The 14889-nt window shown below is 47.9% G+C and overlaps 1 protein-coding gene across 13 annotated transcripts in view; it reads left to right on the top strand.

Annotated features, from left to right (window-relative positions):
• The window catches only part of gramd1bb (GRAM domain containing 1Bb), a 133303-nt gene that overhangs the window by 79456 nt on the left and 38958 nt on the right, over positions 1 to 14889 (top strand). The window lies entirely within an intron of this gene.

Genomic DNA, 14889 nt, shown 5'->3' with positions numbered 1-14889 from the left:
ATGCTGGAAGCACAACAAGCTAAACGCTGTGGTGAATATCCAACACACTCAGATAATAAAGCGGTAAGGGAAGTCCTTATACCACAATGAGGTACTAGAAAAGTGATGGCCCTCCATTGTGATTTAGTAGTGGCTGGGAAAGAGAGGAAGGATGTCGAGAGCATGACGTTGTTTGCGTTGTCAAGGCACGGTGGTGTCCTTGTCACGAACTTTGTGGGGTGGTGGATCTTGGACAGACATGCAGAGAAGCAATGAGTGGTGATAAGTCTTTACTTTCAAAAAACACAGGATACAACAAATGCAGTTCTTCCGTTCAGTTCAGGTCAGTGGAAGCTCCCAGCGTCCCGAAAACAAAAGTTCACAGCCAGCAGTCCAATGACAACAAAAGTCTTCAGTCAAAAATCAAAGTTCCAACAAAAGGTATTTCAGCACAAAAAATAGGCTTTTCAAATTCTCAAAAATGCAGGCAGAAGTCAAAATCAAAAGCTCAAGAATTAGTAGCACAGACAAAGAACGGGTACTCACACTGTGTCTCTCAGGAAAACTCAGCAAAGACTAAGAAAACCCAGGATCTTAAATAGGCTGGTACATCAACCCCAATTATCCAATCCTCCAATCACAGAAGGGTTTCCATTAACCAAAGAAAGGGGAGCAAGTAAACAAAAACCCACAAAGGCAGAATGGCGACATCTTGTGGGCAGGTAACTACATGGCAGGCACAAAAGTCTGTAGGACTTCACAGTACCCCCCCGCCTAAGATCGTCTCCTGACGATCCCAGGGCGGTCGGGGTGCAGACAATGAAAGTCCCTCACCAAAGCGCGGTCAAGTACGTCCCTGGACGGCACCCAGGACCGCTCCTCCGGACCGTACCCCTCCCAGTCTATGAGGTATTGAAGACCCCCCCTGACACGGCGGGAATCAAGGAGCCGGTTGACAGTGTAGGTGGTCTGGCCGTCGACGAGCCGGGGAGGAGGCGGCGGCCTGGGGGCAGGAAGCAGCGGCGAAGTGACCACCGGACGGAGACGGGAGACGTGGAAGGTCGGGTGGACCTTCATGGAGCGGGGAAGGAGGAGGGTGTAGGCTACGGGATTGACCCGGCGAACCACCTTGAAAGGGCCGATGAAGCGGGGTGCAAGTTTGCGATTCTCCACCCTCAGCGGAAGGTCTCGAGTGGAGAGCCAGACCCTTTGGCCAGGCCTGAAGGTGACCAACCTCCGGTGCCGATTGGACTGCTGCTGGTATTGCTGGGAAGCTTTCAGTAGAGCCCGTCTGGCCATTCTCCAGGTGCGCCGGCATCGTCGCACAAACTGCTGGGCTGACGGCACCCCTGCATCCACCTCCTGCTCGGGAAACAAAGACGGTTGGTAGCCGAATTGACATTCAAAAGGTGACATACCAATGGCAGAGCACTTCAAGGTGTTGTGAGCATATTCTGCCCAAGGAAGCTGGGAACACCAGGAGGATGGATTGGCAGATACTACACATCTCAGGGTTGCTTCCAGGTCCTGGTTCAGCCTTTCGGTCTGCCCATTAGATTGGGGGTGGAAGCCAGAGGACAGGCTCACAGTAGCCCCCAGGAGTTTGCAGAAGGCTCGCCAGAAGCAGGAGGTAAACTGGGGTCCGCGATCAGAGACAACATCCTGGGGGAGACCAAAAACTCGAAAAACATGGTCACACACAAGTCTAGCAGTTTCACTGGCCGAAGGCAATTTTGGCAAGGGCAAGAAACGACATGCCTTAGAAAATCTATCAATTATGACCAAAATAGTGGTGTTACCTTCTGAGGCTGGTAGGCCAGTGATGAAGTCTAGAGAGATGTGTGACCAAGGTCTACGAGGAATGCACAGTGGGTGAAGAAGACCCTGGGGTCTCTGACGTGGATCCTTTCCCTGGACACAGTTTGGGCAGCTGGCCACATAGGTCTGTACGTCTTTTTTCATATTCGGCCACCAGAAGCGACGTTGAATGAACTCAAGTGTCCTAGAGGATCCAGGATGGGCGGTGAGACGGGAGGCATGGCCCCATTGAAGGACTTGCCCACGTGCAGCGAGAGGAACAAACAGGAGGCCTGCAGGGGGAGTGTGAGGGCCAGGATCGTTGTTTAAGGCTTGCTGGACAACAGAGGTAATTTCCCAGCGGACAGGTGCAACAAGTTGGGATCTTGGAATGATTGTCTCCGGGGGGCTGTCTTGGTTGGCTGGCTGGAATAGGCGAGACAGTGCATCAGGTTTGATGTTCTTGGAACCTGGCCGGTAGGAAATTGTGAAACTGAAGCGGTTGAAAAAGAGGGCCCATCGTGCCTGCCGGGGGTTTAACCGTTTAGCCTGTTGGATATATTCCAAGTTCTTATGGTCGGTCCAGACAACAAAAGGGTGATGAGCCCCCTCGAGCCAGTGCCGCCACTCCTCCAAAGCCAGTTTAACAGCAAGGAGTTCCCGGTTGCCGATGTCATAATTCTCTTCAGATGAAGACAACTTCCTCGAGAAGAATGCACAAGGGTGCACTTTGCCATCAGGGGACCTCTGGGACAGGACCGCTCCAACTCCAACATTAGAGGCATCGACTTCAACAATGAAGGCTCGAGTGGGATCTGGCTGACAGAGGATAGGGGCTGAAGTGAAGCGCTGCTTGAGGTCTTCAAAAGCCTTGTTGGCTTCAGGGCACCATGAGAAGGGGGAATTGTCCTTTCGAGTGGCTGCAGAGATGGGGGCAGCGATTGAACTGAAATTGCGTATGAATCTCCTATAGAAATTGGCAAACCCCAGGAATCTCTGTGTCTCTTTGATGGAACTGGGTACTGACCAATCCCTGACAGCTTCCACCTTCTTAGGATCCATCATGATTCTGCCCTCGGAAATGATGTAGCCAAGGAAGGAGACCTTAGGGACATGGAACTCACACTTCTCGGCCTTAGCGAAAAGATGATTGTTGAGGAGTTGATTGAGAACTGATTGGACATGTTGGATGTGCTCCGGAAGGCTCTTGGAAAAGATTAAAATGTCGTCTAAATAAACGAAGACGAATTTGTCCAGCATGTCACGAAGGACATCATTGATGAGAGCTTGGAATACAGCTGGGGCATTTGTGAGACCAAACGGCATGACCTGATACTCGTAGTGGCCATTAGGGGTGTTGAAAGCAGTTTTCCATTCGTCTCCTTCACGGACACGGACAAGATGGTATGCATTACGGAGATCCAGTTTGGTGAATATAGTTGCATCCTGCAAAAGTTCGTAGGCTGAAGACATGAGGGGGAGAGGGTAACGATTTCGCACAGTGATCTTGTTGAGGCCCCTGTAGTCAATACATGGCCTCAGACCTCCATCCTTCTTGCCCACGAAGAAGAAACCTGCCCCAGCCGGTGAAGAAGAGGGTCGGATAAAGCCTGTGGACAGCGCCTCTTTGATGTACTCCTCCATGGCAATGCGTTCTGGCGCAGAGAGGGAAAAGATGCGCCCCCTTGGAGGACAGGTGCCTGGCAGCAGATCAATGGTGCAGTCATAAGACCTGTGAGGCGGTAGAGTCGCTGCTTTCTTTTTGCTGAATACCTCCTTCAGATGATGGTACTCTGGGGGTACTCTGGACAGTTCGGGCGGTGCTCGGGTTGACTCAGGAGCCGTCTGGGTTGACTCGGGAGGAGCTCGGGTTGACTCGGGAGAACGAACAGATGATGCACAGGAGCTTGAGACAAGGCAGGTGGTGTGGCACGTAGATCCCCATCCGCGGATAGTGCAGGAACTCCAATCGAGACGTGGGTCGTGGCGAGTAAGCCAGGGGAATCCCAGGACTACCGGAAACTCAGGAGACTGGATCAAGTGGAATGAAATATTCTCCTCGTGGTCACCGATCTGCAGATGAATGGTAGAGGTGGTCAATTCAACCAGGCCTGCTCCTAAAGGCCGTCCATCCAGAGCGGTAACAGAAAGAGGAGGATCGAGCGCAGATGTCGGAATCTCCAGGTGTTGTGCGAGGGAGAGATCCATAAAGTTGCCAGCTGAGCCAGAGTCAATGAGTGCCTGTAGAGAATGTGTCTGGTGACCCCAGGATATGGTGAGGGGAGTTAAAAACCCAGAGGCTGAAAGCTCAGGAGAGGAGTTCACCCCCGTCACAGATCCCCTGGTGCTGGACGGGGCTTGGCTTTTCCCATTAGTTCAGGGCAGGCATTCCGAAAGTGTCCCGGGTTTCCACAGTAAATGCAACAGCGTTCCCTCATACGCCGGTCACGTTCAGTTTGGGACAGCCGAGTGCCACCCAGCTGCATGGGCTCTGGCCCACCATCAGAGGACTGTGGAACAGGGGTGTCATTGATTGGGACCGCATAGGAGGGGAATCTTCTTGAGGCCTTGGTACGCTCCTGGAGTCGGTGGTCCAGACGAATAACCCGGGCAATCAACACTTCAAGGTTCTCAGCCTCTTCCCATGAGGCTAGCTCGTCCTTAATACGGTCTGATAGTCCATGGTAAAATGTTGTGAGCAAGGCCTGCTCTCCCCAACCACTTTCAGCTGCTAGGGTGCGGAACTGGATGGCATAGTCCGTTGCTGACTGGCGACCCTGGCGAAGTTGCAGGAGCTTGTTGGCTGCTGTGCGACCGCTGACGTCAGGTGCGAAGACTTTCATCATCTCCTTGGAGAAAGCCATGAAAGAGCTGCAAACAGGACTGTTGTTCTCATAGAGTGCGGTGGCCCAGGACAGGGCTCTTCCGGTCAAAAGAGTTATGATGTAGGCCACTCGGGAATGATCAGTTGGATAGGCGGCAGGCTGGAGGTCAAAGGACAAGCGGCACTGGGTCAGGAAACCTTTGCATCCCTTGGGATCTCCATTGAACCTCTCTGGAGTTGGCAGGCGGGGTTCACGGCTGGGTGTGGGGTGGGAAGCTGGTTGCTCGGTGGAGGATGCGGCTGGTGGTGTTGGCCGAGCCAGTTGAAGGGCCTGGTGGATTTCATTCAGCATACCGGCATGTCTTTGCATTTGTGCCCCCCACTGGGATAGGGCTTCTTCATGGCGGCGCATGGTGTCTTCTTGGCTGTTGACAGCTGTCACCAGGTGCTGGAGGGTGATTTCAAAGTTCTGTGCTGGGGCAGAGGCGATCACTGGCTCCGATATGTCCATAGAATCCGGTTCAGGGAGTGGTACTTTCTCCGCTCCGTCCATTCTTGGCTGAGTTTTTCTGTCACGAACTTTGTGGGGTGGTGGATCTTGGACAGACATGCAGAGAAGCAATGAGTGGTGATAAGTCTTTACTTTCAAAAAACACAGGATACAACAAATGCAGTTCTTCCGTTCAGTTCAGGTCAGTGGAAGCTCCCAGCGTCCCGAAAACAAAAGTTCACAGCCAGCAGTCCAATGACAACAAAAGTCTTCAGTCAAAAATCAAAGTTCCAACAAAAGGTATTTCAGCACAAAAAATAGGCTTTTCAAATTCTCAAAAATGCAGGCAGAAGTCAAAATCAAAAGCTCAAGAATTAGTAGCACAGACAAAGAACGGGTACTCACACTGTGTCTCTCAGGAAAACTCAGCAAAGACTAAGAAAACCCAGGATCTTAAATAGGCTGGTACATCAACCCCAATTATCCAATCCTCCAATCACAGAAGGGTTTCCATTAACCAAAGAAAGGGGAGCAAGTAAACAAAAACCCACAAAGGCAGAATGGCGACATCTTGTGGGCAGGTAACTACATGGCAGGCACAAAAGTCTGTAGGACTTCACAGTCCTACTTAAGATGCCGACACGTTGTCACACCAACAGTGTCTGGTTTTGATAGCAGCCTCCGACACGTGAGAGTACCCTCCCTCCCCTTCTTCCTACAAAAAAGAGAAAGGGAGAGGGAGACAGAGGGAAAGAGAGAGAGAGAGAGGAAAGGAGAGGGAGACAGAGGGAAGGAGAGAGAGAGAGAGAGGAAAGGAGAGAGAGACAGAGGGAAGGAGAGAGAGGGAGAGAGAGACAGAGGGAAGGAGAGAGAGAGAGAGAGAGAGGAAAGGAGAGAGAGACAGAGGGAAGGAGAGAGAGAGAGAGATGAAAGGAGAGAGAGACAGAGGGAAGGAGAGAGAAGGAGAGGGCTCAGTGTAGAAATGTACCCGCTAGAAATTTTGAATGGCATATGCTCTCACTCATTAATTTCTCTCTCTGCCTCTCTGTCTCTCTCTCTTACACACACACACACACACACACACATACACAGAGACATACACACACACACACACATTTTCTCTCTCTAACTCTTCTCTCCCTCTAACTCATCTCTCTCTCTTTCTCTCCTTTTTGTGCATTATAGGTTTGAACACTCATTCAACACATGAATGGTAAACCTCTTTCTCTCTTTCCCTTTCTCTCTTTCACTCATTCTCACCTTCTCCTGTATTATGGGCTGATTCTGTTCCTGCTTAGTAAACTGCAGACTCATGAGGAAAGCATTGAGCTGAGTGTCCAGGAACACAGCAGGGGCCTTCTGTTGAAAATAGCAGGACATATACCCCCTCTCTTCTCTCTTCTGTACTCTTTCTCCCTGCATCTCTCTCTCTCTCTCTCTCTCTCTCTCTCTCTCTCTCTCTCCTCATTCCTTGATGTTCTCTCTATTCATCAACTTCTTTTGTCACTAATTTCCCTTGGGCCTTTATCTTTCTCTTCTCTCAACCTCTCTCTCTTTCTTTTTCTGAGGGTGCACTCATCATATTCATCTGTTCCATGGCATAATCACTCTGCAATGTCTGTAAATGTCTTGAGAGAGCAGTACATTACATGATGCCAGTGTTCGTATGGACAAACAGGAGTAATCCCTGCGCCAAACAGGAAGGCAATTGAGCTTATGAGGTTGTCTGAGGTGATTAGGGAAAATTAATGCACTTCAGCAGCCCACCACTGGACTGCCCGTGATTCGGTTTGCGAGTTAAATCATCACGGTTTCAGTCTTCAGTCAGGTCCTCTTTGTTGCTGATGCGTGAATAATCTGTGGTGAATAGCAGTGGACACAAATGGAGGGAGGACAAAGAGAAAGCCCTGTCTATGTTTAAGCATGGACTTATAATTAAGTTGGCAATTAGACAGAGGAGATGTCACTTGGCACAGGGAGTAATGCTTTGGCGCCACCAAATGACGTCAGGCGGTTTTAGTTTGAAACAGCAGAAGATGCTACATGGGATTACCATGAAATGCAATTATTTAATGACCCATTAGTTAATACATTCTGCACTTAATGCATGCTCAGATTGCAATTGTTTATGTTCAACAATTCTGAAATAAATGTTGAATGCATCATTTTCATTACACCAAACACCGAAAATAATTTCCTTGCTCCTGCTAGTGTCCTTGAAACCTGAACTGTGTCTGTTCTTTCAGTTTTAGTCAATTCCTCTCACCGGCTCACCTCTGTGAGAAAGGCACAGGTCAGCACATTTCAAAACCATCTCTGCCTCAGTTTGCACTATTTGTTGGGCGGCTGTGATGAATAAAAAAGTATTTTGTCCAGCATCAATAAGTTACACCACGTCTTTCACAAACAGGATACATGATACAGTGATAACAGGTGCTATGTAAATAACAGAACCAAGCAACACAAAAACATTGTGTAAAAAATATTTGAACAGTGACACTGTACAGGGATATATTTTTAGTGTGCTATTCCTGTGTTTAGTGTTATTGTTATGAGCTAATTTAAAAGTGTGACAAAGTCTGTCAAAATAGAGCTGTAAATTATTGATGCCGGCTGGATGAGTGGAGGGCGCTGTTGTGACCGCAGGGTGCTGTGTGATGGGGCGGGAACCCGGCAGCACTGCCTGTTCTGAGCCGCGCACACAGACAATGGCTGTTTTTCAGACAGGCACTGTGGTGGCCACCCGGGTGAATACTCCATCCCTGGGCCCATGGGCGAGCCGCTCCGCTTCTGCGTCTGCGTCTGCGCTGCTCTGTGTTTGGCCAGCGCTCCGCTCACGCGTAAACGCTACAGGCCCTTTGTGCCCGGCTCTTTGTGTGTGTGGGGAGAGGGGACGAGCAGGAGGGAGAGGGATTGCCTGTGAGTGTGTCTAATGTGTGTGTGTGTGTGTGTGTATGTGTGTGTGTGTGTGTGTGTGTGTGTGTGTGTGTGTGTATTTGTATGTGTTAGATGACCCATTACCATAAAGGCTCGAGCATTTGTGTGTTTGTGTGTGTGAGAGTGTGTTTTGTACATGTGGGTTGGCGAAATGTGTTTGTGCGTGTGAGTGGGTGGGTGGGCAAATTGATTGGTGGGTGTGTGTGTGTGTGTGTGTTTATGTCTGTATGTGTGTGTGTATTAGAGAGAGAGAGAGAGAGAGAGAGAGAGAGAGAGAGAGAGAGAGAGAAAGACTGTGTTTATCTATCCTTTTGTTCAGTGTATGCATGCTAGCGTATGTGTAAGGGGCCTACAGTGTGTGAGTGTATGTGTGTGTGTGTGTGTGTGTGTGTGTGTGTGTGTGTGTTTTCGTGCAGCCAGGCAGGCAGGCAGATGGGGAGGTGGGTGTTGGATGGAGGTTTGTGTGTTTATCAGGCCAAAGGTCACAAGCTCCACTGCGCTGCGCTAGCTTTCCACTCTCGGATGAGAAAGCAGCAGGGCGAGAGCAGGGCAGGGCAGGGCAGGGCAGAGGCCAATCTCTCATGAACAGCAACAGGGGCAACTTCTGTGTCTGTAGTGCATTATGGATTATGGACAGTATTTTCAGAAACATAAATCGACTCATTCAAATGTCTAGTAGGATTTGCATCAGTTATGTAAAATAATTATATGTAATGCATAATGGAGAGTGAGATGACCTAGATACATTTTATATTATAAAACAGCGTACATTATTGTGTTTTATTAGATTGCTACACCATCATTACACCATCAAATATATATATATATATATATATGAAAGAGTGAGAGAGATACAAGAGAAGAATAGAGATAGTAAAGAGAAAAGAGAAGAAAGAAAGAAAGAGAGGAGTGGGTATTCTCGTGAGCGTTGTTTCTTTATTGGTACATTCCCGCCATAAGAGCTGCATGATGGACTCAGCAGTGTGCAGGCACTTAATCATGTGCTGATTTGTGTGTGTGCTCTGCTTCCATGTCATGTATTGATCACGTGATAGTGGCTGCTAGAGTGGAGCAGGAGGCCTGTGTGAACACACACACACACACACACACACACACACACACACACACACACACACACACACACACAGCGTGGAGTGTGTGTGTGTGTGTGTGTGTGTGTGTGTGTGTCTGTCAGGGTGAGAAATTAGCTGTCTAAATGTGAATATTATCTGCCAGTCTCTGACAGATAAATATTCAGGTTCATCAGCTACTCAGTAGTAAATCGTTATTTTATGTCTTAACTTTACCAGCCGCTTTCATGTGGTGCGTTGACTGGTGCTTATTTCCCACTCTGTTTTGTGACACTATCTCTGGCCTCCTCTCGCTTGTGCATATGCGCGCATATTTTCCAGTCCGTCCTCGATCGCTACTTTTATCCGTCCCCTCAGACTAGCCAGCGCTTCCCAGAGCGGCCAGCAGCATCGTTAAGTAAACTGTGTCTTCCCCACGTAGCCCTTCAATAGTGATTTACGACCACCGCATTACGCTAACGAGTGGAACAAGTTCAAACGGTCAACATCCAGGGATCACTCCTCACCAGCCATCCTCCATACAGAACACCTTTAGATATGAGGGGAGACCATAATGAAGATGCCACTCTGCTCATGCAGTACCTTAAATGAATACAGTAATGGATGTGGCTTTAGGTAATAACACCATCACCCCTTTCAGCATTTATGTCCTCCTGCTATTACAAGTAGGTCCAGAATGGTAGTCTATTTTAGTCATTTTGTCACTTTGTTAGCTTTTTACAAGGTGGCTTGAGAGCACTGTAAGTGCACTGTTGTTCACTCGCCTAAGGAGAAAGGGCATTCAAAGAACTTCCTGTCGCACACAGCATGCTGTGAAAAGTGATTTTTTTCCCCCCCTCCTGCATTTGAGGTATTGATGTACGTTGAATCGTATTCATATTCGACCAGAGATTCAGATAATAAGGCTTTTTTTCCACAGTGCTACATAAGTCCTGCGTACTGAGCCAGATGAAACTATTCCCCCGTGAGTAGACTTCTGGGAGCCAACATGGCGCCTGGATGCCAGGATGACAAATGGGCCCCTGCCTTCAGAAGGGAACCACGGGAGGCTGGGTGCGCTTGACAGATTGCACCGGCCGGCTCGAGTGTCAGCTCTCCTCAGCGCTGAGACGGGTCTGCTGGTGTTGGAGCCAGTAACACAGACTTCTAAGAGTGGGAACTGTCTCCGCTGGTTGTCATGGATGGAAAGGGGTGACCGTTGGGTTGGGTGCCCGCCGGGTCCTCCCTGCACTGTGTTAGCACTGGTGGCGGTCAGTTTCTAGGCCCGGTTACAGGCCGGTTTCGGGTCAGGCCTGGTCCAGGCTGTGCTTAGAGGGCACTCGGGGGCCCACGCGGGCCGTTTCGTCTTTCGCTGACCCTCCTGTGACTCCTGTGTGCGTGGGCCGACACTGCAGATGGCCTCTCACATGGACGCACACACATGCATGTACACACATACACATCAACATGCACTTAATATACACAAATACTCATGGACATAGCACTTTATAAAGTTATTATGATACAATAAAGTTCTATTAGCACTCCTTATCCCGGTTTCTAATGCAATGGCGCATTTGTCTGAGAAACCGGGATATTCAATTAAATTAAATTCAAATTCAATTCAAATGTATTTGTCACATACAATTATACAGAGTATATGTAGTGAACTGCTTTGTCCACCGTCTCCATGGCTGTGCAATGTGTAAATAAATAAGTAAATAAATAGAAAAAGAAGAGAAGAAGAAATGTCTAAAGTGCATGACATGTTTCCAACATGCTTGTGTTCCTGTTACAGTCCTCATTCAGTATCTGGATAGCTTGGGGATAAAAACGTTTCCGCATTCTCTCTGTGTTGGCCCTCAGGCAGCGATAACGTTTCCCAGAGCGTAGGGCAGAGAAGAGGCAGTTGTTGGGGTGACTGGGATCTCTGGTGATTTTCTTTACTCTGGACTTTACTCTCCTGATGTATGTTTCCTCTGGATTGGGTAGTGCACTCCTGGTGGTACGTTCTGCTGATCTCACTTCTCTCTTTAGGGTTTAACGGTCTTGCTGATTGCTGTTTCCATACCAAGCTGTTATATTCCCAGTTATAATACTTTCAATGGTGGCTCTATAAAAGTTACTGAGGTAGCCTAAAGTACTTCAGGCATCTGAGGTGAAAAAGATGCTGGCGTGCCAATCATCAAACACCAAGATATTTAATACTACTCTCTACCCTTTCCACCTGAGATCTGGAGTGGTTGGGAAACTTTCTGCTGATCACGCCTGAAATCTATAAACATCTCCTTAGTCTTGGTAACATTTAGGAGTAGGTTGTTGGCACCAGTTTGGCACCAGTTTGATAGTCAGTCTACCTCATTCAAGTAAGCCTGATCATTGTTCTTAGAAATGAGGCTAACTACGGCTGTGCCATCAAACTTGACAATGATGTTGGAGTCACGTACTGCCGCACAGTCATGGATGTAAAGGGAATACAACAGTGGACTTAACACAGCCCTGTGGTGCTGCTGTGTTGAGGGTAAGGGCTGAAGAAGTGTGGCTACCCACCCTACCCACCCTCATCACCTGGGGTCTACCAGTCAAGAAATTGAAAATCCATTTACACAGAGATGAATGCAGTCCAAGATCTTCAAGCTTAGTAATGAGTGTAACAGGTTTGATTGTATTAAATGCCGAGCTGAAATCCATAAACAGCATTAGCTCATAATTCCCTCCCCTGTTATCAAGGTGGGCTAATGCAGTGTGCAGTATAAAATTAAGTAGATAATCAGTAGATCTATTAGACCGATAGTTAAACTGCAGGGGATTTAGATTTTGGGGCAATGAGGAGCAGATGTAGTTTTTAAGGTTAAGGACAAGGTGTATAGCTTACATGGAACAGTATCCCGGTTTTGATACTCAAAACCGGGATAAGGGCTTATCCGGGGTTCTGAAATCGGGATATGATGTTTACATGGGCAGCTGTGGCCTACTGGTTAGCGCTTCGGACTTGTTACCGGAGGGTTGCTGGTTCAAACTCCAACCAGTAGGCACGGCTGAAGTGCCCTTGAGCAAGGCACCTAACCCCTCACTGCTCCCCGAGCGCCGCTGTTGTTGCAGGCAGCTCACTGCGCCTGGATTAGTGTGTGCTTCACCTCACTGTATGCTGAGTGTGTTTCACTAATTCACGGATTGGGATAAATGCAGAGACCAAATTTCCCTCACGATCAAAAGAGTATATATACTTATAATACTTATACTTACTTATACATGCGCAAATACAAAAACGGGATACTTCAAAATCCTGATCATAACTGGGATACTAAAGAACATGTAAACGCAGTCCATATGAAAGTGAAAGCGATGTCACAAGTTAGCAGCATCGCTAATGTCTGGGAAAGTTCACAAAGGGTTGGGTTGTTTTTTTTTGTTGTTGTTCTTGCCAGATTGGCCCACTACAGAATGGGAGGACGGGGTGGTAACTGTGGAAACGGCACAGTGATATCCCTCCGGCCAGAGCGTTCACTTCTGACGCGGCCATGTGTGGCTGCATTCACGTTACCATGACAACAGCCTAAACACCCTTCGGAACAGAGATGGCAGGAACAGAATGAAGGGCTGCAAAGCTGCAGCCTCAACACTGGGCTACGGATCACGCTGCACTCAAACTGCCAGAGAAAACACACACACACAAACACACACACACACAAACAAACTGCAGACACATTTACTCATGCACGTGCATACACACACACACAACTTCACAATTTTACTCTCACAAACATACACTCAAAAGCACTCACACTCACACACAAATACACACTTTACCTCAGGAATCCTATTTTTGCATAATCAGTGCAACCATCTGCCTCCTCCCAAGGCACCGCACAGCAGGGGCAAAGGTGTCAAACTAGGCCAGGGAACGACTGAGCGGTGGACAAGGTCCTTTTCATCCCAGCGTCCAGAAGTGGCCAAAGCTGCTCTGCCCCACTTACTTTCAACAACAACACCCCCCCCCCCTCATCCTGAGCCCTTTATGTTCCACTGCTTTCCCTCTATTCCCCCCGTTGAATTTTAAAGCACGCTCGGCCTCCAAGTGATCCACGTTTTCCAAAAGACCAACACTATTCAAGTTCAGATTCAGCAATGGAATGTAGTCTGCCTCTATTAGCTCTTCCATAGTGTAGTGTAGCCTCATTTGCACTGTCAGAAGGAGGTGGGAAATAAATATATAAGTTTATAGTGTCTGAATGTTTAAAATGAGCCAAGGCTTCAAGCAGCAGTCTCTGTTACTTGACTAAGAGAGTTTTAGGAATGTCAATTCCTTTGTCACTGTTTTAAGAATCACTTATATCACAAGTCTTGCTGAAAGTTTGACGGCTTTGGTTCCGTCTTGTAGGATCAGAGGGTCTCAGATCTCAGCGGTCCATCAGTAGAGCAAAGATGCTCTCTGTGCCCGAGTCTGAGTCCAGCCCTTTTTTTTTTAAGGGAGGCCCGAGCAGACGATTCCAGCTGAGCAGGATTGCTTTTGGACGGAGCCGTCTGGACAGTGGGCTGCTCCGTAATTGGCCTCCATAAAAGTCCTTTCAGGTGTTATTTTTGGAAAAGGAAATCAAGCTTGGGCTTTGTCTAGTGGGGAGAAGTTAAGATCTGTGTGCACTGTGCAGGGTGGGGGTCAGAGGACTAAAGGACGCCATTTTCCAGACTTTAGCTTCTTCCAAGAAATCAGATATCAGAAACCCATTTAAGGCTTGGCTGTCTGTCTGTAGATAACGGTACTGGTTGATAAAGATTTGTTGGTTTATTTGAACACTGTGCTCTGGGTAAACATCACTTGCAATCGTATCCCTTCCAATCTGGCAGAGAAACTCTCCAAGTTCTGCTGTGTTTGCAGTCAATTTATTACAGTAAATACACCTCCTTCTAGTGACATTTTTGTCTTTCATGGTTCATATCAACTAGTGAACTTCCAAACAAGCTATTTAATGAGAAAATCTTATCCGATTGTGGCATTCCTATGTTTAATCGTTTGGCCGGCTGTTTTTATTTTAATTAAAATTACGATAAGCACACTGCCACAATGACCATTGCCAATGAAATGAAACTCCTTTGCTAAATTGCTAAGTGCACTTTGACAGGGTATACGTTTGTATTTGTGTGTATTTGTGTTTCGCTTGGGTCTACCTCATCCGATGATCTACCGTGCGTCAGACGTACTCACTCAAATGTGCTAAGTCACTGCTGTGCTCATAAGAAATAATTTATGAGTTTATCCATATCAGTACACAAACCCGACCTCATAAATCAAGAGAACTGGCTGATTTATAAAGCAACAACGGAACAGTAAACACCTTACACCTGCTAATACTCTTAGTGTAGGCAAAACAGACTTACTGCTCCAGAATGCGAGCGGTGTTCTAAACAAAGTTGTTATTGTCTGCAATTCACAATCAGAAAAAAAAATTGCAAAGCTGGTCAATAGTTGCTAGAGGTTGTCACTCACATGCTTACTCTCTGTGTGTGTGTGTGTGTGTGTGTGTGTGTGTGTGTGTGTGTGTGTGTGTGTGTTTGTGCGTAACTGTGTGTGTGTGTGTGTGTGTGTGTTCTTACGGGCATGTTTTTTTTGCGCACGTGTGTATGTGCATGCTCACGAGCACTCAGCCTCCCTCTCACCCCCCCTACCCACCCCCTCCCTCCCCCCTCACCCTGAGCAGCCTGAGCACCCAGGTCCTTGTTTGTGTGCATGGGGGTTGCAAACACTGGGAGCCCTAAATTGTTGCCCGGCCGCTTCAACCACAAAAGGTCTGAGT

The sequence above is a fragment of the Alosa sapidissima genome, chromosome 15, assembly GCF_018492685.1.
Source record: "Alosa sapidissima isolate fAloSap1 chromosome 15, fAloSap1.pri, whole genome shotgun sequence".
Lineage (NCBI taxonomy): Eukaryota > Metazoa > Chordata > Actinopteri > Clupeiformes > Clupeidae > Alosa > Alosa sapidissima.
This window is presented reverse-complemented; position numbering and strand designations above follow the sequence as displayed.